At 32.3% G+C, this 24927-nt stretch overlaps 1 pseudogene; it reads right to left on the bottom strand.

The window, feature by feature from the left end:
• Positions 1–20226: 20226 nt before the first annotated feature.
• LOC149539363 (G-type lectin S-receptor-like serine/threonine-protein kinase At2g19130 pseudogene) lies at positions 20227–22630 on the bottom strand (annotated as a pseudogene).
• Between the last annotated feature and the right edge of the window lie 2297 nt (positions 22631–24927).

Raw genomic sequence — 24927 nt, 5'->3', positions numbered from 1 at the left:
TGTCTAAGTTAGTTTTACTTCCTCCCGTCTTCTCATTATCCTTCAAAGGAGTGTTAAAATACCCCATAATGATTCAATTTTCATAGTTAAATTTTTTTCTATGATTGGTAAGGGCTTCCCAAAGTTCTTTTCTACCCCATTTGGAATTGGGGGCATGAACATTAGTGAGCACCCAAGCAGAGCCATCCTTAGAATTGGTAAGTCTAATGCTCATCATATTTCTATTCTAAGAGATAAATTCCACATTAATACATTCATCATTCTAGTAAACCACCATACCACCTAAGGCCCCATTAGAATCACTCTCAATAATCTTACCTCCAAAAAAAACCAAAAGACCCTCAACTTTATCCTTTAACATTTTTGTTTCTTGAATATGAACAATATCCGGCTTGTTATCCCTAATCATATTTTTTACTATATCTTGCTTGTGAGGATTATTTAATCCTCTGATATTTCATGATATAAAATTCATTTCTTATGGAAAGATTTTGAATCTAAGATAATCCTTTGACTACCATATGTTATGCTTCTATTAGTCTCCACTAGCTTTGATACCTTTCCCAGATAGTGTTGGAGGTAAACAATAGTCCCTAGCCTTGTTGCTCTTAAGATCACCTTTTTTAATGCTCTTTCCAACTCTTAAGATTACCTTTTTAATTCTTAGTTGAGTATTATTCCATTCAATTTTTTATAATTAGTGATATTGTGAAGGAAAAAAAATTACTCCACTTATATCATATGCATTACAATGTGTGATTCTTGTGTGAGTTAATGTGTTGGTTATACAAATAGATACTTCTTAAACATGTTTGAAAAAATATTTTAAAAATATTGCAATTACAAAGAAGACTACATTTTCACCTTAAAAATATATTGAATATAATTTTAAAAAATTATATAACTAAACATTAATATATTTCATTAATATAATAAAGACATAATAAAATTATAGCTATAATTTAAACTAATACTAATAAAGGCAAGTACTAAGCCACTAAGTGAGACTTGTTATTATTTGTCTTTTGTTTGACAAAGGGTCGTAACAAAGAACAACCTAGGCGTCAAGAAAACATAAACCAAAGACCTCTACTTGTAGCTTACCTCTACATTGTGAGATCATCCCTAAAAAGATAAACATTTTGATCTAGAGATATGAACAAGTAAGAACAAGAATGGTAGTCGTTATTCCCAATGGGATTTGAACCCTGATGACAATAATTTCAACATAAAAATTTAACATCACAACATATTGATAAATAGAACATTACTAACTTATCAGAATTTCAAAACAAAAATTATTTTTGACAATATATAATAACTCATTAAAGTTATTCTCTATCCAATTTACCTACATTTTTTTACAAAGCATTGAATGTTTCCTACAAATATGAATTTTGGTCTTCTACACCTTGATACAATTTTTTTGTCCATAATTCAAATGCATCTTTATTAAATGTTGATAATTTTGTGAAGAATTCAATTGCATCTTGTTTAAATGTTTGTGAATTTATGAAAAATCACTTGTATCTTTGTTAAATGTTTTTGAATCTTTGAAGAATTCAGCTGCATATTTATTATAAATTTATAAATAATTAGTTTGTGAAGAATTTTGTTCTATCTTTGTTAAATGTTCATAGGTTTGTTAAAAATTCAGCCACATATTTGTTAAATGTCCATGAATTTGTTTATAAATATGTGAAAAAATCAGTTGCGTCTTCCTTAAGTATTTTTGAATTTGTGAAAAAACCAACTACATTTTTATTAAATGTTAATGAATTTATAAAAATTTAATTTGTGAGCAATTTAGGCCCATCTTCATTAAATGTTCATAAATGTGTCAAAAGTTCAGTTGCATCTTCATTAAATATTTATAAATTTGTGAATCCCAAATTCAACAACATCTTCTTCCAATGTTTATGAATTTTTAATATCTTCATTCAATATTTATGAATTTTAAACAATTCAACTACTCTCTTTGTATATTTTGAAACAAAAAAAATCATAGCAGCAGCTTTTGGATCTATAGATTCATGGCAACACTTTGAGGGTGTCAATTTATTTCTTTGAAATATCATTATCTAATCGAGCTATGGTCTCCTTTGTCTATTAAAATGAAGAATACTCTTACCAATGTAAAACTCATAACTATCTTATAGGCTGACATATATATGAAAACATCGACCAGATGACATCCTATAGGACATAACTCTATGTGACTTCATGTTGGATGTCAATTTTTGTTATGGTTCCATCCTAGTCATCCACTTTGTCTAAACAAATTAGGGGCAAGCATGAATATGTTACACAATGCATATAAAGTGAATTAATAAATCAGATGATCTAAATCATTACAATGGTTTTCTAGTGTTTTTAGCATCTTTGAACCATTAATATCCAATCAAAGCTTGTCCACTTGTTATATGGAAACACCTATGACATATAAGGCACTTAATCTAATGGCATCATCATATTGTGGGTGATTAAGTAGAGTTAAGTTTAAATTTATTCAATATAAAAATAAAAGTTCATTTATAAATTTAAAATGAATTAGTTATGTTTGCCTTTATTTTGAATAGTTAAAGTTTGTAGACTTTAATTAGAGGAGTTGTACATCTTTAATAGTACCCATGGTGTATAACTATTAGGGCATTTGTCCATAAGTATTGATAAATTTTAAGGTGGCTATAGGACATGGTTATTGGAGACATCTTTAAGTGGGTATTAGGAAATACTTTCGAATATCCACTTTCTACCCCTTACAGATATTATAGATCTTGTAGTGTGCATTAATATTAGTCATTAGCCAAATAAGAACTTACAACAATTACATTCTATGTGAAGACAATAACAAGAAAATCATCAAAATATGATGCAATATTGAGGATTTATAGATGTACAAAGATATGTATAATTTTTATTGGTATACTTCCCCTTGTAGGAGTTATAGTGTCGATGCAAGTTTGAGGACAATTTAAGCATGCAATTCTCATCTCTTTAGATGGTTTGGATTTACTAAATGCATTCATTCATAATAATTTCTCACCAAGTATAATTATGTGAATAATAGAGTGTGATATCAATAATAATATCAAAGAGAAAGGTAAGATCCTAGTCAAATTCATTTGAAGATCAATTAATGGAATTCTCATAATTTGACATTCCCTAGTGCATTATAGACTTTGAATGCATTTTTGTATAATTTACTTTTAAAAAGATAGTATTTGTATATTAAATGATATAAATAATGTGTGCATTGATATATGATCAAAACAATGGTTCTAAGGGTATCATGTTTCAAGATGTTTATTCAAGGATATCCAAATGTAACATTAAGAAGTGGTCAAATTGTTGTTTAGAAACCTCTATGTCAACAAGAGGAGGAGACTGATCTATTTTAGTACCTGCCCCTAGTTTACTTTTCATGATATATTTTTGAATTCTTTTTGGGCAACTTTATGGTTATGTTTTATGATTTACTGGTACTCAGTTACCTATTTTGATTGAATGTTACTTCATACTTAGTTTATATATTTGATGAGCTACTTGATACTTGACTATTTCATGTGTTCATGTTTATTCTTTCGATGATGATGCTTCCTATGTTCATATAGTGATTTTAGTTATTTCATGATGATAATTTTGATTAAGTAAAAATAGATTTTGAAAGGAATTAAAACCTTTTACAAAGTACCAAATAGATAAGCATTGAAAGCCCTTGAGAAACTATGCATTGACACCAAAAAACTAGATAAACTAGAACAAGCAACCTAAAACATCAAACTAAAATAAAGACAACAAAAAGATAGCACAAAGACATCACTAGGATAGCTATAAGGCCTTCAGTAAATCAACAACCTAATCAACTAGGATGTTCATGTTCATAGTAGAGGCCCTCAACTCATCAATCTCTTTGTCATCCATAACCTTTGTCATCTTTGAATTTTCTCTTGTTCGTTTATTGGGTCCTTGATCATCTTTGATATCCTTTGTACCCTATTTTCTCCCCTTCTCCAACTTATCCAAAAAGTTCTTGGTACTCTCTACAACAACTTTCAATATGGAATAACTTTGATCAACAAGGTTCTTTAACATATTCTCAGTGCTGTGAACTTTGTTTGATATATCCATCTTCTTTTGCATGTCCTTCACCATTTTCTTCATAGCCCTATTTTTAGCTTCAAGAGGTGGGACTCTCTTCATTAAATTCATAACTTCTTCCACATTCCCAATCACCTTAGAGAACCTATCCAAATATTGGCCTAAGGTTTTTTCACCTCTAGTAGGCTTGCTAAGATGTTCAAAATGCCTTATGATATCCTACATCTATTCCTTCATCATGCTAATGTCCCTTCTCATTACACCAAGGTTGATGAAGACACCCTTCATATACCCTTGATCATCCTGGGCACTACTATGATTCAAGTTTTCCTCATCCATGTCTAGATTATCTTTCCCAATATCTACATCCTTAATGCCTTTATCCATAGCCTTCCCTTGAATCATAACCTTCTTACCCTTTGGATCCTTCTCATTTTATCATCATTTGAGGGGATGTTCATACATTTGTCATTCTTCTTCGCACTAGTTTTGGTATTAATCTTACCAAATTTTCCCTTATTCTACTTCCCTTTTTCCTCTTTAGAGTCCTCATTTGTCCCCATCTCCATCTCATAATCCCCCTTGTTTCTTTTCATTCACTTAGATGATGAGCCCCTAGGGGAAATATTTTTCCTCTTTTTATCCACTGTGTTAGCTTCTTCATCCTTAGTATCCTCTTCAGGACTTTATCTTAGTAGTCACTCCCCTCAGTTTCACAATCCATAGTTGTTTGCTTATCTGGGGTTTGTCGACTTTTTTAGATGTAAGTAGATTCATTATTAGCACCATCAAACCCTCATTGCACGTGATCCCCTTTTGGGTCGTTCTGAATGGCTAAGATGGTATAATATAGAGACTCCCAGAGGTAGAAAGGGAAGTTTATTCTAACCCTATGCCTAAAGTGATTAATCAACATGAAGTGGTAACCATAAATATTTGTAAAATGACCATCAAGGGTTAAATATTCAATTACAACAAAAATTATAAGCCTCGATGGTCTAGAAATAGAATGACGACTAAAGTAAGAATTGTCAATTTTGACCAATCTATTCCTCTCCTTGGTTGACTCTGCAAACCCATCCGCAACTCTATCAAACACCTTCCTATCTTTGTAGAAGTTAATCCCTTTCGTGTCTCGACTAGTGGCTTTAGCTATGATATCCTCTATGACATCCATTCTCTGATTTCCTAGCAAAATTCTACCATTCATCCATGTCTTGATGAATTGCTTGGTGATAGCAGGGTTGCTTCTATTTAATTTATTCATGAATCTTGTAAACTTTCCCTATTCTAAAATGTCCCAAATTTCTAGCTTTTGCTTCCATTCCTTAAAATTTCTTGGCTCACAACTCTCTCTCCTACCTCCCATATTCTTCAATTTGCAAAAATTACTATCCTTACCAGTGAGCTCGAGTGAATTGGAGTTCTTTGTTTGAAGATAACAATAGGCTTTTCTCTTTTTCAAGAATACCCACATTAAGTGTGGTAATCTCATGATGATAGTTAGATGGATGATTTATATACAATTTCTATGGTTATGTACCCCATAATTTCATGTGAATGGTGTACATGTATGTTTGACATTTTTGATGTGGTTGAGGGAGGGAGTCGTATTCATCTACTATTCATGATCTACATAATGCACCATTTCCTATTTAGTTTGGATATATATGTATATGTACACATTTCATTTTTTATGCAAATTGCACGTACTAGGCATCAACTTCCCTAAATCACCAATATGAGCATGCCCTATCGTAGTATCTCAATGACAAAGAGGGGAGATAGTTCTTGAGTCAAAATTCTAACCCTAAGCCAATTTTCCTAGAAAATAGGACAAGTATCTGAGTTATTTACCCTTCTAAATTTGTTAAGTGATGTGAATTTGAGATTTTGATCTTTGAGCTTGATTTAGTACTTTTTCTTTAAAATGGGTTTTCTTATTTAAATTTGTGGGTCTATTGTGATTTTCAATTATAATTAAATCAAATAAAGAGAATATTAAATGATTTAAGTACACAAAAAAATTATATAAAAAAATCAAATTTTTATTATATTTAATTGATTGAAAGGTTAATTAAATAGAAAAATTAAATTTAAACGATTTAATTAAAGTTCCAAATTTGGCGTAATAATATTTATTAAATTTAAAAATAATTAGTTTAGGAGTTTCATTTTAAGTAATGAACTCTAAATATTATTATTATTTAAAATAATAAATTTACTATTAAATATGTCTTGTGATTTAATAAAAGAGATAGAGAACAAATTAAAATAAAGTTTGTACATGGAATTAAAATAAACTAAAATAATAAAGAAAAGAATTTTCATGTTTATAAAACTAAAACCCTAAAGGTGAAAGATCTTTATTAAGAAATTAGAGCTCATTTCTCCACACACAAGTTTGGAGGAGTGAATTTTTGGAAAGGGTTTCGAGAAGCTGAGAATTCTTGCAATCTCTAGGCATTCATCTAGTTAGCATCAGATCAAGGTAGGAATGTGGCTTGAGATTATCACAATAGTTTGTTTCAAATATTTCCTCAGCATGGGTTGCTACAATCCCATGCACGCTTAGTATCATATCACAAGTCCAAGATGGGTGTTGACCCACTTTTCATCCCATAACTATTTTGCAAAGTGAAAAAGATCTTGTGTCTTAGTCTGGTCTAGTTATGTCCAAGTCTAGTTCTTTCCCCTCAAGCGAAAAGTTTCTCCATCAGGTTTTCCATCTTTCCCTATTCCTGCATTACAGAACCAGGTGGGTTTTCCTTGTTATTGTGAGTTTGTGGGTAGTCTAGAACCTAATTCGATGGAGATTTTTGTGTTTCATAACGATTTTCACAAAGTTATTTTCGAGGATGAACTTGTTCATAGCTTATCATGATTTACACATTAAAAAAGATGAAGCTTGCAGAGAATCAAACATTGGCTTCTCCCTAGCAAGTTTTCGACCTATGAAGGTGATTTTCCCTAGAGGTTAGCAAATGTGGTTTGCAAATTAAACCAAGAAGAAAATGAGTTTTTCTATGGATAAGTCTTACTTTCATTATAGTATTCTACCTTAGACAACATCCAGAATTCACCATGGTGCTCCGAATCACTTTAGGCAAAAAAACTCTAAAATGACTTCTCCATGGCTGACCTTCGACCCATGAAGTAAATTTTCTACCAAAGGCATTTGTAAGGAGAAGCTCCAAATAAGTGGGCCCTCTTTTGATTCCCATAGTCCTTTCATGATTTTTTGAACTTAGAGAAAAGGCTAACTCATGATTTTTAGTGGAAAATTGAAGATCACTTTCTCTTTGATGGGTTTTCACCTTGTGAAGGTGATTTTTGCATTCATGAATAAATTGACTTTGCAAGAAAAATTGGGTACACAAATCACATGTAAGACACCTTAAGATGACAATGGGAACAAGTTAATCAGGGTTGGAGAAGTGTAGTGGGCAGAATCTAGTTGAGTAGATATTTCTTTACAGACTACTCTATTCTTAATTCTTTGGAACTAGGTGAAAAATGGGAAGGTAAGTGTGTAATAAAGGAAAGTTACTGTTAGGCCAATCAAAATAGTGAAAAGACATGGAAAAGTCCATTACAAACTCTTCAATTTACTAATTCAATTGATTTATCCTTTAATTCACTTGTGTAACGCAGAGCTTGAAGATTAACAGGTGAATTAGAATTTTTATATCGACAAAAACATAATAGTTTTTCAAATTACCACTTTTTATTGATATAAAATATTTTCAAAGCCCTTCTAATTGTGAGTTTTGTGAATTCTACTATTTGCACTACTTTCAATCTCAAGGTCTCAATTCATATCTGCCTTAGATAAAATGGAAACTAGATTCACCAGCTTCAATGGACTGAATGGAATCATATCCACGTTGTAGAGTGTCACAGACACCTTGTTGCGCTTCTTTCACATGCTAGATTTTTAAACAAGGCTAAGGTCAAAGCTAATTCATTCTATAACTGAGTAGCTTTGAGGAAGTGGGCTAGTGGAGGAAATTGGATTTCTAGTGGTGGTTGAAGCTCCTAAGTTGATCATTCAATGTATAAATCACTACAACCTAGATACCAAGAAAATTGTGTTGCCTGATCATACAATTTTAATTTCTATTGATAGGAAAATTGTGGTAAATTGCCTCTGAGTTTCAGAATGGGAAGAGTTCTCTAAGTTGACTATTGGAGGAGCCATGTCTGAGTTTTCCTTGAAGAAGATGGTGTGGAGAAGAGAAATTATGATATATTGGTTCCAAAAGCTGCAGGCACTAAGAGTAAGGTTCCTAAGAATCTATTCGGCACTGATCTCAAGCCCAAGATTGTACAAATTCTAATTCTCTTACATATATTGAAAGGTGACGTAGAAGCACTCAATTTTTTTAAACAATATTTCTATTTGGTACAAATTATCTTCTTTGATAAAAATTATGTGGATTAGGCTTATGAGCTTTCAATGGATTTCCCTTGAAGCTGCCTAGACACCCAAGTGATTTGATTGTGTTGATAGAGATTGTGAGACAAGCAATCTAGGTGAACGTGCTGAGTGCAAGCCTGAAAAAGAAAGGGTATGATTTCCCTATGAAGATTGGATCTTATGATTGCGACTCTCACTCTGATGCTAAAAACATGCTTAAAGTGTTCGAGGCTAAGTATCAATTAGAGGCATATGAGGTCATAAGACCTATGTTAGATCCAAATGGATATGAAAGAGAGGTGTTGCATATTGGTAGTGTAATCGAGCATGTTATTACTATCAAAGATTATTGGGTAGACTATAGAGATGAGCTTAAAAGTAGAGATTGTGCATTTGCTTGACTCATAGTAGAGAAAATCAAAACATATGTTATCAATTTTGATGTAGAAGGCTTGGAGGATGATGGCGAGAATATATATAGCAATACATATCTGACTAAGTTAAGGGGAATTCCTCGTAGTTTTGAGCTGTATGTAAATGTTGAGGAAAGTCTTGATATGATGATGGCCCAAATCATCAATAGAACAGGGAAATGGGTTGAGTGGATGACTAGGAAATGCCGGAGTAAAGGTGTAGCCACTCAATCTTCTCAAGTAGTGGCAACCCCTACTTCATCCCAAAGTGCTACACTAGGCATGACCATATTTTCCACTTAAGGGCCAACTCAACCTTCAAGTGGAGGGGATCATCCTCCAGACAAGCATGTCCCTATAGCTAAGACATGTCATGATGGTTCCCTCCCATTCATAGGAACCTAGATTGGTGTTGAGGAAAATAAGGTGGAAGAACCAAAGGATAGCGCGACCACCTCAATTTCATCTCCCCATGTCACACCAGTTCCATCACCTCATGTTTCTCAAATTCTATCTCCCCACATTACTCTAGTAGCCCCGTTTCATTAGCAATTGCTAGACTTCTGCAACAAGTGGGTCTTCAATATAGATAGTAGACTTAGGAGATGGAAAAAGCTATATTAGTGAGTCCACTAAGTTGGATGAAGTAATAAAGAAGACTCCAAAAGTGGATAAATGTTAGAGTTACTCTAAGCTCATCCCCTAAGATCCAAAGAATCCTTTCTCTTCAATTGTTGCAATAGTTACCCTAGCTAAGAGGAAGATGTTTAGCATAGAATCACTTAGAACACCCTCCAAGTTGATAGGTACTGACTACTAGTTGGAAGATACTCTGGAGAGAAAGAGAAAAAGGAAGGATGAGAGCACTTCTGCTAAATATATCATATCTCTTATTATCCATTCTAGATCTACATTGACCAGAGTTAAGAAGCAGAAGACCTTGTCCATACTCAAGTAAGATCCAAAAATAGAGAAATTGACAATGGATGTAGACAAGCCAAACAAATAAGGAAGAATCAAGGACATGATGACTGATGATTTCACTTTGCACTCAATTGATCTTGGAGAGGCCAAACACAATACAAAGGTTGGCTTGTGGAGGTCAAGTAATGAAGTAATAGAAGGATAGTTAGAAAGTCTAAAGCTGTCAAAAATTAGGTTGAAGGCCAAGATAGAAGAGTTCAACAAGTTAATCAGGCAAGTAGTCAGACCATTGGCAATTATTTCTAGTGTATTGATGACCAAAAATCCTATTGCATCTAAAGTGCAAGCACTTATTTCCCAACTCCAAGAAGATAGATACTTCAATCAGATCAGAAGAGAATGGATTTAGAAGCTCAAGTTAGAAGGAGTCTCCATCATAAAAAAAATTGGAAATGTTATCCTTAGATTGGAAACAAAAAAGATTAACCTCATAACAAATAGCAATACGTTGGCTAGAGAAAGGGCAAAGTGTGATGATTGCATCTCTCTTCTAAAGATGATCATCCAAATGAAAGAAAAGGAAGCAGTTGAAGCAAAGATCTTGAAGAAGGGAAATGAACCTCTATTTGAGTGGCTTTAGAGCATGTAGTTCAAGTTAGAAATGATCTAGCTAGCTGAAAAGGGACTCAAAGAAACAAAGGATAAGGTGAAAAGGACACAGGATAGAGGATTTAAACTTATGAGGGGATTACATACAGACTCACAAGCTAGTGGCCAAGGAAAAACACTTATTGGAATCAATGTCATGAAGGAGAACTTTTCTAGATTTCTAGATAGTTTATCAGATATAAACTTCCATAGTCAAGATAGGGTCACTGAACTATAGGCACTCAATGGATGCATACACATGGCCATGGAGGAGTTGTCAAATTAGTTGAATACAATGAAAGAGCTAGCTAGAGAACATTCAAAATAGCTCTTGAGATTCACCAACATACATGTGCCCAACCATGAAGAGCTAATCGAAATTATAGTTGCTACTAAGGCATATAGAGTGAAAATAGAAAAGTGGAAGAAGTCTAAATGATTTACATTATGCTCTCTTTTCGTTTTCTTTTGTAATTATTGTAATACGACAAAATGGCATCTTAACATTTGTCACTTTCAAAAGATGAACTAATTAAGCTTCTATTGTAACGATCATCTTGAAACTCTATATGTATGAGATTTAAAGATTAACGAAAGGTTAGAAATTTTTTTGTGTGAAGTACTTTTTGTTGCAGAGACAATTGAATGGTAGTTTATGTCAATTATTTTCTATTCCAGCCAGGGTTAGGTCAATTTTTATGTTTTCTCTTTTGTTTAAGTCAAAATGAGGAAAGAATAGAGTTTCACCTCCCCTATTTTGAAGCAATGGATAAATGTGATTTGTGTTGTTATTGTTTACTTTACGTTGATTTGATTAGTTCATATATATGGGGTCTTATAGGAGCATATTTCAAGGAAGAACTACCCATATTGTACATAAATATTTTTGGATGCACACACACAGACACACATATAAATACTAAACACATAAAAATTATTTAATAACTTCTCAATTTAAATGAAAGATTTATACACCAAAATACAATTAAGTTATAATAGAAACTAATGTGTTTGAAAAGGACTTGAGATATATAATTTGTATGAATTCAACTTATTATAACTACATGCTTAATTTTCAAGAATGGAAAATTCAAATCTAGTTCTTCCTCATTTTGAGGATTTAAAATTTCAATGTTATGATTTCATAGGATAGTAACGATGACAAATAAAAATCTTCCAATTCTTTTGATTGGATAGTTTCAATTCAATATTTAAGTGATATTCTTAAACGTAAAAATTGATAAATAATTTAATTTTTATTAATATTATTTATAATTTTTTTCATATTTAGTTCATTTATCTTTATGTAGATTAAATCTATAAGTAAGAGAGTTGATTCTATAAAAAAAATTGTTACTTTTTTTAAATATGTAATTTTTTTCAACAAGACTATTAAATTGACATGTTATTTATCCCAAGTAAACTTCTATATTTTTGTATATCAAAGCTACATGTTTTTGACACATGTAGTACATATCAAGAAAACAATAATCCTTTATTACTTCTCTTATACAATTTACTTCCTTGTGAAGTTCTTAAACCCTCACCTTGAAATCTCATTATTTCAATCCAATTCATTGCACATAGATTTTACCATAGTCAATATTTGAGAATAACTCAATTTAGACTTTGTACTTGATACTTCCAACACATTTTATAATTGAAATTTATAAATTACAATTCAAAAAATTATAATCAAAATAGTGAAAAAACTATCTATGGATGGATACTGAGTACTTAATATTTTTCTATTTCAACCAATCAAATGTAATTATTATTTTTTCTATTATTCATTTATTTTAATAACTTTTAAATTGATTTATTTTACTATTGTAGTTAATTAAACTACATGGGAAATACAAGCCACTCTGTGACACTTGTTCCCCTCTAATTAATTATAAATTTTAAAGATTTGTAATTCATGACCATTTTATTGATGAAATGTTTGTTCATTTATTGGAGAAAAGAAAAATAATAATTTAAGTTTTATTTTCTAAAATAGATAGCTTCAAATAGGTTTTATTAGATAGTTTTATGATATTATATTAGCCTAAATAAATTAGTTTGATTTTAATTTATAACTTAGTTAGTATGTGGTAAATTAATATAATCCATTGAAAAAAAGAAACCTTTTAATAAATTATTGCAATGTAATGACAAATCATATTGATTAAAATCCAAAATCCTAGGTTTGTTATGTATCTACAATAATGATGCATTCATTTCATCTAAAAGTTTGCATCATACTAATATACAAATAGTAGAAGGTATTGAGAGTATGAAAGGAGTCTCCTTTAAAGGGATGAAAGGTGATTTAACTATGTCCCAATTACTTTCTCTAACACGTCACTTTATAGAGTATGATCAGATTAATAGGAAATAATTTTTTTAGTCAAGTTTGATTGCTATGTAGAAATACTTAATAAAATTAGATGTACGTATCATTCTATGTACATTAAGAAATTTATTTGGAAGTGTTTAAAATAAAATATTGTTATCATTATCAACAAAGGTAGGGTTCTTTTTAGTTATGTGAAAAAAGATTGTGGATTTTTTGCTAGTGGCAACTTAAATTGAGTTCTTCATTTTTACTAAGGCACATGGAAAAAAAGAGTTGATGGCCTAATGTGGCATCCCAAATCTATATGTTACAATAATTTTCTTAAAGATATTGAATATAATTGAGCTCACATTCTCTAATAGAGTAAGAAAAATTTATTTTTATTATACAATAATTTTCACCATTGTTAAAAGTTTAGGAAAAACAAGTGCCTTAATCTACATTTATCTCTAACAATTTTCCTTTATGAAATTATGAAAAAATGTTTTTTACACACAAAACTATATTTAAAAAAGAATAAAATACTAATACAAAATATGTAATTCATATAAATAAATATATTATCCATAAATATAGAAACAAGAACATTGAAATATAATGAAACAACAAATATTAACCTTGACAAGGAGATAAAACCCACTTTAATTAAAAAAGATAAATCACTATTACACTAAGTAATAACAATTAATAATGTTTACAATGATTACGTTGAGAGGCGTAACCTACAGTTGCAAAATGGGGGAGATGAACTAGTGTGACCGTGTTAAAGTTAACTTTTTAAAATTAAAAATTGAAGACTAACTAATATTGTATTAAATAAATTGTCGCATTTGGTTAAACTAATGATATAAATATACCTTACATGTTAAAAAACCTTACATATTTCAATATTTAAGAAGTAGGGCGTCAAATACAAACAACTTTGAAGATCAAACAAAACCTTTCATCGAATTATTAAATAATTAAAAAATTAAAACTTAAACATTCCTAAGATTGCTTCCACATCCCTTACCAATATACTGCATCATCCTCCATATGATTGTTTGAGATAGTTCAGTGGATAGTAGAATTACTGAAAATTTAAAGCCATTTGGTACTTCACAAATTGTTAGGTATAATGTCTATATATTAATATTTATCTTCAATAATAATAATTTGTCTGATTGCTTGATATTTTAATTAGTAAAATTTACAAGTTCAAATTGATAACTCCAGCTCTTTATCAATCAACGAATTTCAAATGTAGAACTGGTTATAAAATTGGTATCTCTTCATCGTTGTTTCATTCAAGATTAAAAAAACTTGAACAACATTAAAAGAAACATTTAAAACAAATTTGCAATTGAGAATGAAAAACCATCACAGGCAGAAAGAATCGAAGACAACACATTACACTCTATTGTTGAAAAAGATTAAATATGTGTATAAAATATTATACATGGCTTTAGTTTTTTCATATTCATCTTCTTTAGCCTATCCTCATTAAAGCGTTAAAAATCTAGCTCATAAAACTAGTATCTCTTCATTGCTATTTCATTCAAGATTAACAAACTTGAATAGAATTAAAAGAAATATACAAAAAAAATTTGCATTTGAGAATGAAAAACCATAAGAGTGAGAAAGAATAAAAAACAACATGTTATATTCTCTCTATTGTATAAAATATTACATGTGGGTTTAGTTTTTTCATGTTCATCTTCTTTAGCCTACCTCATTAAAATGTTAAAAATCCAACTCCATCTATTCTACTGTTAAAATGGATTAATGACTTAAAATAATTAAGAAAACTAGAAAATATATAATATATATTCACTAGAAAATATATTGAAGGACGTTTGACAATTGAGAACCCAATATTTCATAAGTTGCCAAATAGACCTGTACCTCCCTCAAGTCCTTTACTTGGGCATAGTGGCAACTAAAATGTATAGAATATAAAGCCGATTAAAACATATGGAAATAATGAATAAGAAGACAATAAAATTTTGATTATTGTATTTGATGTAGTTATTTTATTGAAATATGATTGGTTCAATTTTTTTAGTCTTCTAGGACCCTTTTGTCCAAACTGTCAATAAACTTCTATTTCTATTAGAAAGTATTTTTGTCCAAATTGTCAATAAATTTCTATTAGAAAGTATTATTGTTTTAGAAAGTAATAGTAGATTAAATTAGAGTTTATTGTTTTTAGAAAGAATAGTTTTGATCATTCTGACTATTGCCAACATTTTTTTATCTTTCATTCTGCATTAGATTTTTAAGGCTATTATTTTCCTTTTGTATTAAATAGATTTTTTTGTTTGTGAAATATTTATTTTTTTGTGAAATATTACTAATTTAAATTCTATTACTTTTAAAGTTATCACATTCACATTTTCCAGAATGCCTAGTCGAAGACTAAATTTTGAGAATGAAGAGCAGTGAAGACAATATCGAAGAGAATATGCTCAAAATTATATGAGACAATGACATGAATAAAGGAATAATGCTCAAAGAGAGGAAGCTACAAGTCCTACAAATGAAGAGAAAAAAATACAACACAGAGAATATGCATAAAATTATATGAGACAACAACGTGAACAAATGACTAATGCAAAAAGAGAAGAATAAAGAAATCATCGAAACCAACTTGATAGTGAAAGACATGTCAAGCGTAGGGCAACTATGACAATGGAAGAGATTGAAGAAGAAATGAGACAACATGTAGATAAGATGAGAGCACATCGTAAACAAACATCTAAGGATAATCAAAATATAGTGTGAAGACAAACAAAAAGAGCTATGAACCTAGATGAGTTGAATGAAAGAGAAATACAAAAAATACGACTATGTAAATATGACTCAAATCAAGGACAAGCTCAATCTCATGAAAATAGTGGGCTTAGTTCCAATGGGATGAATTCCATGAGAATAGATCATGTTCTATAAACACCAATTGATTTAGTAGAGGATCTTATGAATGTTGATTCAGTCAATTATAATTTACAATAGGAGTTCACATCACAAATAAGAAGACAAAGACAATTGAAAAGAACAAAAAATACAATAGATAGGGGAACAATCAATACTATTCAAAATAATAGGATTGACTTAAGGACATTACAAATAATGTTTCAAAATGGACTAGATAAACTTGCTATGACAAGTATGTGCTACATTTGTCAAGAAAGTTATCTTTTAATGAAGGTTGCATGGGTTCCTAAAGGCTCTATTTGTCATCAATGTCGACAAGAAAAGAATGAACATTGATTTTCAACATCAAACAACATGGATCCTGGTCCACAACCATTACAACTTTCTAATCTAACACAAATAGAAGAAATGTTGATAGCACATATCAACCTCATTCTTTAAGTTACACATGCAACTAGAGGTCAATTTAAATATAAAAGGAATACCATAAGTTTTCCACAAGAAGTAAGAGAAATAGCCAAAATCTTACCACATTGAATATAAGATTTCCCTGTTATCATTGCCTGCAAGAAGGATCAATGTGGAACAAGTTATAATTTTATAGTCAATAAAGAGAGGGTTTACGGAGCACTTCAATTTAAAATAAATCATGATAAGTTCCATGGAGATGTTCAAATTGATGAAAATGCACTTAGTGAGCTTACATCCAATTCAGATTATAACATCTTTGATTAGCTAAACTCAATTCATATGGAATTTGATTCAGATGCAAATGAATATGTATTTGCGGGTCTAATAATGGAGATTGATCAAGGAAATATTATCAATCATACACATCAATGGCCTCTAAACCACCAAATGCACAAAGAGAGATGGAACTAATTCATGGATGGATAAACAACCCAAATGTAGATCCTAGATCACTAATTGATTGGCTAGGAATTGGAACATCTCCAATGAATGAGTATGTCACAAAAGGATTACTTGATATGGCTTTTCCAACACTATTTCTAGATGGATGATGTGATTGGATCGAACCAAGATTGAGAAGAGTCTATCTTCATGAATTTTTTAAGCATTTACTTTGATATAGAGATCATCGCTTTGGACGACACACATGATTTAGGTATTATATGATGAATATAATCATGCAACATCATGCACAAAATTCATTAGCAGTAATTGCCAAAAAGAGCTTGCAAGATATGCCAATCAAAATCAATGAGCTATGAGAACATATAGAAAATATCCCTCACTCACATCTAGCGGATTGCTTGATGCGTTTTGGTACAATCTAAGGGGTACAAGGTCTTATTAGGAAAAATGTCGAGCTGAATTAAGTGATCTCTTGCATCAAATTGGAACACCAACAATTTTTTTTACTTTGAGTGCAGCAGATATGTATTGGCCTGACTTACATGCATTAATGCCAGGAACATAACCATCTAATCCACAGGAAGCACAAAAATGGCGATGACAATATTATTGACTACCACATATTGTTGCATATTATATGCATGTAAGATATGCAACATTTCGAAAGGAAGTACTACTAAAGGGAATGAAAGTAAAAGATTTTTGGTCAAGATATGAATGGCAATGCAAAGGATCACCACATGTGCATGGATTCATATGGTTAGAGGGAGCACCTAACATAGACAACCTTAATTGGAGAAATAATGATGAAATCAAGATAGTTCAATAATATTTTGATTCTATTATACATGCATGGAATCCAAGGGGAGATCCACATCAATGAAACATACAGGTATGATACCAATTCTTCTATAGGTATTCAACATATATTATGCTTTTTTTTGTACTTAATAAAATATGTTATATCTTCAATAATAGGTCCTACAAAATTTTACACAACATCCATGCCTTCGCAATACACAACAACTAAACCAAGTAGACTTCGAACGTGATTATGAAGACTTGCTCAATTGTGTTGAACGCTATACAATATACAAAGAGGGTACTTGCCTTCATAAAAAAATGGGGAAAATCGTTTGTAGGTAAGATAATTATATAAATTCATATGTTTTTTTAACTAAGAAATGAAAAATTAGTGTACAAGCCAATCATTTTCTTTATTTTTTAGGTACAATGCACCATGGCCATTACATTTGGATGGATCAAGATTATTTGAAGATTCAACAACAGGAGATAAAATATATGAACCAGCAAGAAATGATGATCAAGTAAACACACATAATCGTACCATACGTCAGCTATGGAGAGAAAATGTAGATTGAAAACTTGTTCTATCAAGACATGTTGTAATGAATTATATTGCGAAGTATGCAGCAAAAGCATAAAAGAGTTTTGAGGCATATCATCAAATGTTGGTAAGACTTGCAAATATTGAAAATCTAGATGAAGTAGCATCAAAGGCATATAAGAGACTACTAATTGAAACCCTAATTGAAAGAGACATTCGTGCATAAGAAACATGTCATGTTATTAGAGTTGCCATTAGTAGAATGTAGCAGAGTATTTGTTATATTAAATGTTTCAAGAGAGGTGTTCAAGCTAGTGATAAAGAATGAAGAAAATGATGATGAAGCTCACCTAAAAATATTCATTGAAGGATATATGGATAGACCATATGCAATGAAAAGTGTCACACTAATAGATGCAGCTAGATCTTGAACTTATAACTCTAGAAGAAAATGAGATAATAAATGGCAAGCAAGGACAATGGTAGCTATTGTGAGAGTGTTTCCAAGATTTACAAATATTCCTCCACAAAACTTACAAAAATGGGTTGATTTTTGTTAGTCGGAGTTATTATTGTACAAATCATTTTGTATTATACAAAGAGATATTGGAATAGATGATACTATAATTGTATCCAATTGGGAGTCCCTTAATTATAATCCATAGCATGTGGATAGGTGGACTATTGAAAATGAATCTGAAAATAATGTTGAAACTCATGATGATTTTGAAGATGAAAATGAATTACCAAACAATCAAAATATAATTGAACATGAGTGAGACATAATATCAAGACTACATCATGGACAAATGATGGATCTAACAGAAATAGATATGTTGGGAAGAAGAGATATCGGCAGACAAAATCCATGGAGTGTAGAATATCGATGAGAAGAATTCACAAAAAAATGCAATACATTTTATCAATGCTATGAAACAAAATGATTTACTTATACCTGAAGATATGATGATGAGTATATCATATGAAACTTTAGGTGCTAAGCAAAAGAAAGCACTTGATATTATTATGACACATTATAATCAAGGTGAACATGTTATGTCATTATGTATGATAATTCAAGGAACAACTAGAATAGGGAAATCATCTCTAATTCAAGCCATTCATCAAACTCTTTATGATGCATCAACACCACAACATTCTCCCCTATTATTATTAGCACAAATTGGAATTGGTAGTTTTAACATTGGCACATCAACAATTCATTCAACTCTAAGAATTCCTCTTACAATTTTTTTGACTTACAAGGCACAAGGCTCAGAACATTACAAGAAGAAATTCAACATATTAGATACATATTAATTGATGAAATGAGCTTTATTGGTCAAAATTTGTTACAAAACATAGATTCAAGATTATGTCAAGCTTTTCCAAAAAATTCAAACATAAATTTTGGAGGAAGATCGATTATTTTAGTAGGAGATTTGAGAAAACTACCTTCTATTAGTGACAAACCACCTTATGATAGTAATGTTCATGCAAAGTTATTATGGGAAGAGTTCAATATTTTTGTTACTTTGGATAAACTATTTAGACAAGAACGTGAAGGTGAAGACCAACAAAGGTTTCACCAATTACTGACTAATATATGAGATGCAACTCCAATTATAGATGATTGGAAAATATTAATGACAAGGACAGATGTTTCATTGCCCCAAAATATTAAGGAGGAATTTGATAATAATATTCATCTATTTGCAACAAATGATAATGTTCATAACCATAATAGAAAAAAATTGCATTCAGTAAAAAAAGCAGTTGCCCACAACATTGCATCAAAAGAAGGAAATACTAATCTAGGGGGAGGCAAAAATGATGAAATAGATATTGAATTATTACTTGCTAAGGATGCAAGGGTCATGTTAACATCTAATTTATGAATTGAAGCAGGAGTTGTCAATGGAGCTCTAGAATACATTCAAAATATAGAAACAAGAACATTGAAACAAGAAGTATTAACCTTAAGAAAAAGACAAAGCTCACTTTAATTAAAAAAGTTAAATCACAATTACACTGAGCAATAATAAGTAAATATGTTTACAGTGATCATCCAAGAAGTTCCAACAATGCTTGAAGAACTCTCAAAGCTTCAACAATCAGTCCCTAGCTTTATTTCTTAACATCCCATCTACTAGAATTAATAATAATTATAAATCTAGTTAGCTATAGTTTTAAGTTTAGACTATGTGCAAGCTTCCATTTTTGAAAGGCAGACTCCACTGCATTATTCTATATCAATCACATCGCCATTGCTCTGGGTATTACTCTCGCTACCGTTTGTTCCACTGTTCATTTGCGGAGGAGATGGAAGCTCCGTCTTCCCTTCCAGCATTAGCACCACTTGCCCCATGCTTGGCCTCATCTCTTCCTCCCTCTCAATGCATAGCAATGCCACAACAACTGCTCTTCTCACCTCTTCAATATCATTCTCCTCCGCAACACCCTTTTCCACAATATTAATCGTGTTCCCCTGAGTAATTTGAGTTGCAGCCCACGCAGGAAAGTAATACATGCTTGAATCTTGTGCATTCATATCTAAAATTCTTCTCCCTGAAATGATTTCCAAGAGCGTTATACCATAGCTATATACATCAACCTTTGTAGTGATGGGAACCCCCCGAAATCCATTCCGGAGCCAAATAACCTCTCGTTCCTCTTGTTGTGGTCAATAAACGGCTCAAATCTCTGCTCAGAAGCTTTGCCATGCCGAAGTCGGCCAACTTGGGTGAGAAATCAGCGTCGAGCAGAATGTTCTCGGGCTTTATATCCCCGTGAATGACGTGTTCTCTGCATTCCTCATGAAGGTAAACTAGAGCTCGTGCAGTGCCTAAAGCAATCTGGAACCGAGTCTTCCAGTCAAGTGCCTTTCTTTCACTTTTGGAATTATTCGTGAAGAGCAGGGAATCTAGAGAGCCGTTGGGCATGTATTCATAAACTAGTAACCTTCTGGATGCTTCTGCACAAAACCCTCGAAGCCTGATCAAATTCCCATGTTGTATGCTTCCCAAAGAACTGATTTCCGCTCGGAACTGTTTATCATCTCTGCCTGAAGTGGATTCCAATTTCTTCACGGCCACAAGCGCACCGTCTCGAAGAGATCCTGTGAACACTGAGCCGAATCCTCCGCTCCCCAGCTTAGACCTGAAGTTCCTAGTCGCAATCTTCAACTCCTTGTAACTGAACATTCTAAGAAAAGGGTTGGATGAATCTTCACTGCTCTCCATAGATCGTAGCCGATTATGTCGCCTCCTCTGCATTAAAAATGAAAAGATACCTAAAGAAATGGCAAGAGCAATGAAACTACCAAGTACGACAGGCAGGATAGCGTTGAGTTTGGAGGACGATGGTGGATCAAACTTCGTGAGGGCAGAGGCAGCTACTCGAATGAAGACATTCGAGTTGGCTTTTGTTGCCAAGTTACGCAAGTTTAGAAGAGATCCGGACCAGATGTGGCAGGGTCCTGAAGGCGGATTGAAAGCATAAGCAGTGCACGAGCAGTTGCTGAGGCAGGCTTTCTCGCAAGTCTTCTTTGTGGGGGCAGAGTAGGACAAAGCGTGATCATCATTAGGTAACGTTGATCTGGAGTCGATGAATATGTCAGTACTGCAATTCAAGGGGCTCTGGCGAACACAGCCACTGGACCACCACTCTTGCGAATCCCAGACTTGCTTGTCTTTCGGTGTGAAGCCCTCCACACAGCTGCAGAACTGAAGGTTATTGGAGTTGCAGGTTCCAAAAGCACCACAGAGACCATACACGGCACATTCATCATTGGGCTGAGACCATACCACGCTCCACACTTTGCCATCAAACATACAGGTTCGAGTATCTGCGGACTTCATCATGACGAAACGCAAGAACTGGTAATTCAACTTATTAGTCGTCCTAGTCACTCGTACGTACATACCAGAGCTAGTAATTTCAACACTGACATTGTAGAACCCTTTGTTCGCCACTTCTGGATTATGACTGAAAATTTTAGCATACCAAACTCCCTGCTCCCAATACTTGACAGAATTATTCCACATTTGCACGAATTGTTTAGCGCCAGATGGGTCCACTTGATGGGAGAAAAGCCCAGGAGCGGGATCCGATGAGCTTTTCCAAGATACCAGCTTTTGGCGTCCCCCTAATCTCATCGCAGGTAGGATTCAAGTATCTGTGGCATTGTCGAAACTCTCCCAAACCGTTTCATTTTTATTCTCATCGCTCAGTATGATAAAATTACCAGAATCTAACATCACAGCCCGGGATGCCTTGTTCGACGTGTTGACCGACCAAATGGCCTCACCCTCTGCATCAAACAGATCCAATTTACCTTGTCTTGACAGCTTCAATATGCCAGGCTTGTTTCTCGCGGGAGTCTCTCTGTTGGCCACCCAAACGATCGTCTTCTCTGCTATACTGGCATACCATATTCCGATATACCAATTGTTGGTTCCATTTGGGCTGAAGAATCCCAATTCAAATGTGCCGTTCTTTGAAATTAATGTCTGATTTCCGGCCAGCGAGGCTCCCAAGGAGAGACTGTCTCGAGCTTCGACTGCAGCAGCATATCTCTTGAGATGAATAAACAGGGTAACTGCAAAAAGCAGGCTAAAGCGGAATTTTGCCCTCTTCTCATCCATCTTCAGAGTAACATGAACCCACTGCCATTAAAATAACACTAGCTTATATATAATTATATATATATATAAAATGCCGAGAGTCATCCTTCTCGAGGCACCTATTTTAATTTAAATCGTAACGGTTTTTTTGTGTTGGATACGATTTGAATTAAAATAGGTGCCTCGAGAAGGATGACTCTTGGCATTTTATATATATAAGTATATATAACCTAGTAGCAGTCGCCGCGAATATGGAAAATATGATAATAATTTTAATATTATATATATATATATATATATATATATATATATGTATGTATATATATATATATGTATGTATATATATATATATATGTATGTATATATATATATATGTATGTACGTATATATATATATATATATATGTACGTATGTATATATATATATATATGTACGTATGTATATATATATATATATGTACGTATGTATATATATATATATGTACGTATGTATATATATATATATATGTACGTATGTATATATATATATATGTACGTATGTATATATATATATATATATGTATATATGTATATATGTATATATATATATGTATATATGTATATATATATATGTATATATATATATATATATATATATATATATAAGTATATATATCTATGTTTAACCCTAACCCTAACTCTAACTCTAACTCTATCTCTATCTCTAACTTTAATTCTCCCCCTAACCGTAACCTTAACCCTTTATAATCCTAAATCTAATGCTAATTCTAACCCTAACCCTAATTCTAGCCCTAACCCTAAGCCTTCCTATAACTCTAATCCTAACTCTAATTCTAACTCTAATGCTAATTCTGACCCTAAATCTAACCCTAATTTAAACCCATATTCTAACTGATCTAACCCTAACTCTAACTCCAACTCTATCTCTAACCCTAACCCTACCCCTACCCCTAATTCTAACCCTAACTGTAACTCTAACTCTAAACCTCACTATAATTATAAGTCTAACTCTAATTGTAACCCTAACACTAACCCTAACTCTAACCCTAATCCTACTCATAATCCTAATCCTAACACTATATATAATGCTAATACTAACCCTAACACTATATGTAACTCTAACTCTAATCCTAAACCTAATTGTAATCGTAAACCCAATCCTAATTCTAACCCTAACTCTAACTCTAAACCTAAATCTAACGCTAAAGCTAACCCTAACTCCAGCACTAACCCTAAATTTAACCCTAACCCAAACTCTATCTCCAACTTTAACTCTAGCTTGATCCCTAACTCGAACTCTAATTCTAACCCTAACCCTAACCCTAACCCTAGCCTCAATTCTAGCCCCAATTATAACCCTAACACTAACACTAACACTAACACTAAAACTAACAGTAATTATAACCCTAACCCTAATGCTAACCCTAACTCTAACCATAACCCTTATGCTAACCATAATCCTAGCCCTAATTCTAACCCTACCTCTAACTCCAACTCTTGTTCTAATTCTAATTCTATCTCTAAATCTAGCTCAAATCCTACCTCTAAATCTAACCCTAACCCTAACCCTAACTTTATTTATAACCCTAATTCTTGCCGTAACCCTAATTATTACCCTTACCCTAACTCTAGCTCTAACTCAATATGTAACCCTAATTCTAACTCTAACTCTAATTGTAACTCTAATTCTACCCCTAATCTTAACCGAAACCTATATAACCATAACTCTAACCCTAATTCTAACCCTAACCCTAATTATAGCTCTAACCCTAACCTGATTGTAACCATAACTATAACTCTGTTCCTAACTCTAACCCTAACTATAACTCTAACTCTAATTCTTACCCTGACCCTAACCTTAATTCTAACCCTAGCTCTAACTCTAATGCTAATTCTAATCCTAACCCTGATTCTTACCCTAAATCTAACTCTAACTCTAACTCTAACCCTAACTCCAATTCTAACTTTATCCCTGATTCTAACCCTACCTCTAATTCTAACCCTAACTCTAACTTTGACACTTTTTGTAACCCTAACCCCAATATTAACCCTCACCCTAACTTTAACTATAAACCTACCCCTAATCCTAACCCTAACACTATAGATAACTCTAACTCTAACACTAACCCTAATTCTAATCCTAATCCTAGCCCTAACTCTTACCCTAACCCTAAATCTAATAAGGTAACTTTAACCCTAACCCTAATCTAATCCTGATCACAATTCTATCTCTAACTTTAACTCTAACTATAACTTCAACCCTAACTCTAACTCTAATTCTAACTCTAACTCTAATTCTAATTCTAATTCTAACTCTAA

The sequence above is a fragment of the Cupressus sempervirens genome, chromosome 9 (genome assembly GCF_028749045.1).
Source record: "Cupressus sempervirens isolate cs-2001-9-10 chromosome 9, ASM2874904v1, whole genome shotgun sequence".
In the NCBI taxonomy this organism is placed as follows: domain Eukaryota; kingdom Viridiplantae; phylum Streptophyta; class Pinopsida; order Cupressales; family Cupressaceae; genus Cupressus; species Cupressus sempervirens.
The sequence above is the reverse complement of the archived record's forward strand: the minus strand, read 5'-3'. Positions and strand labels throughout refer to the sequence as shown.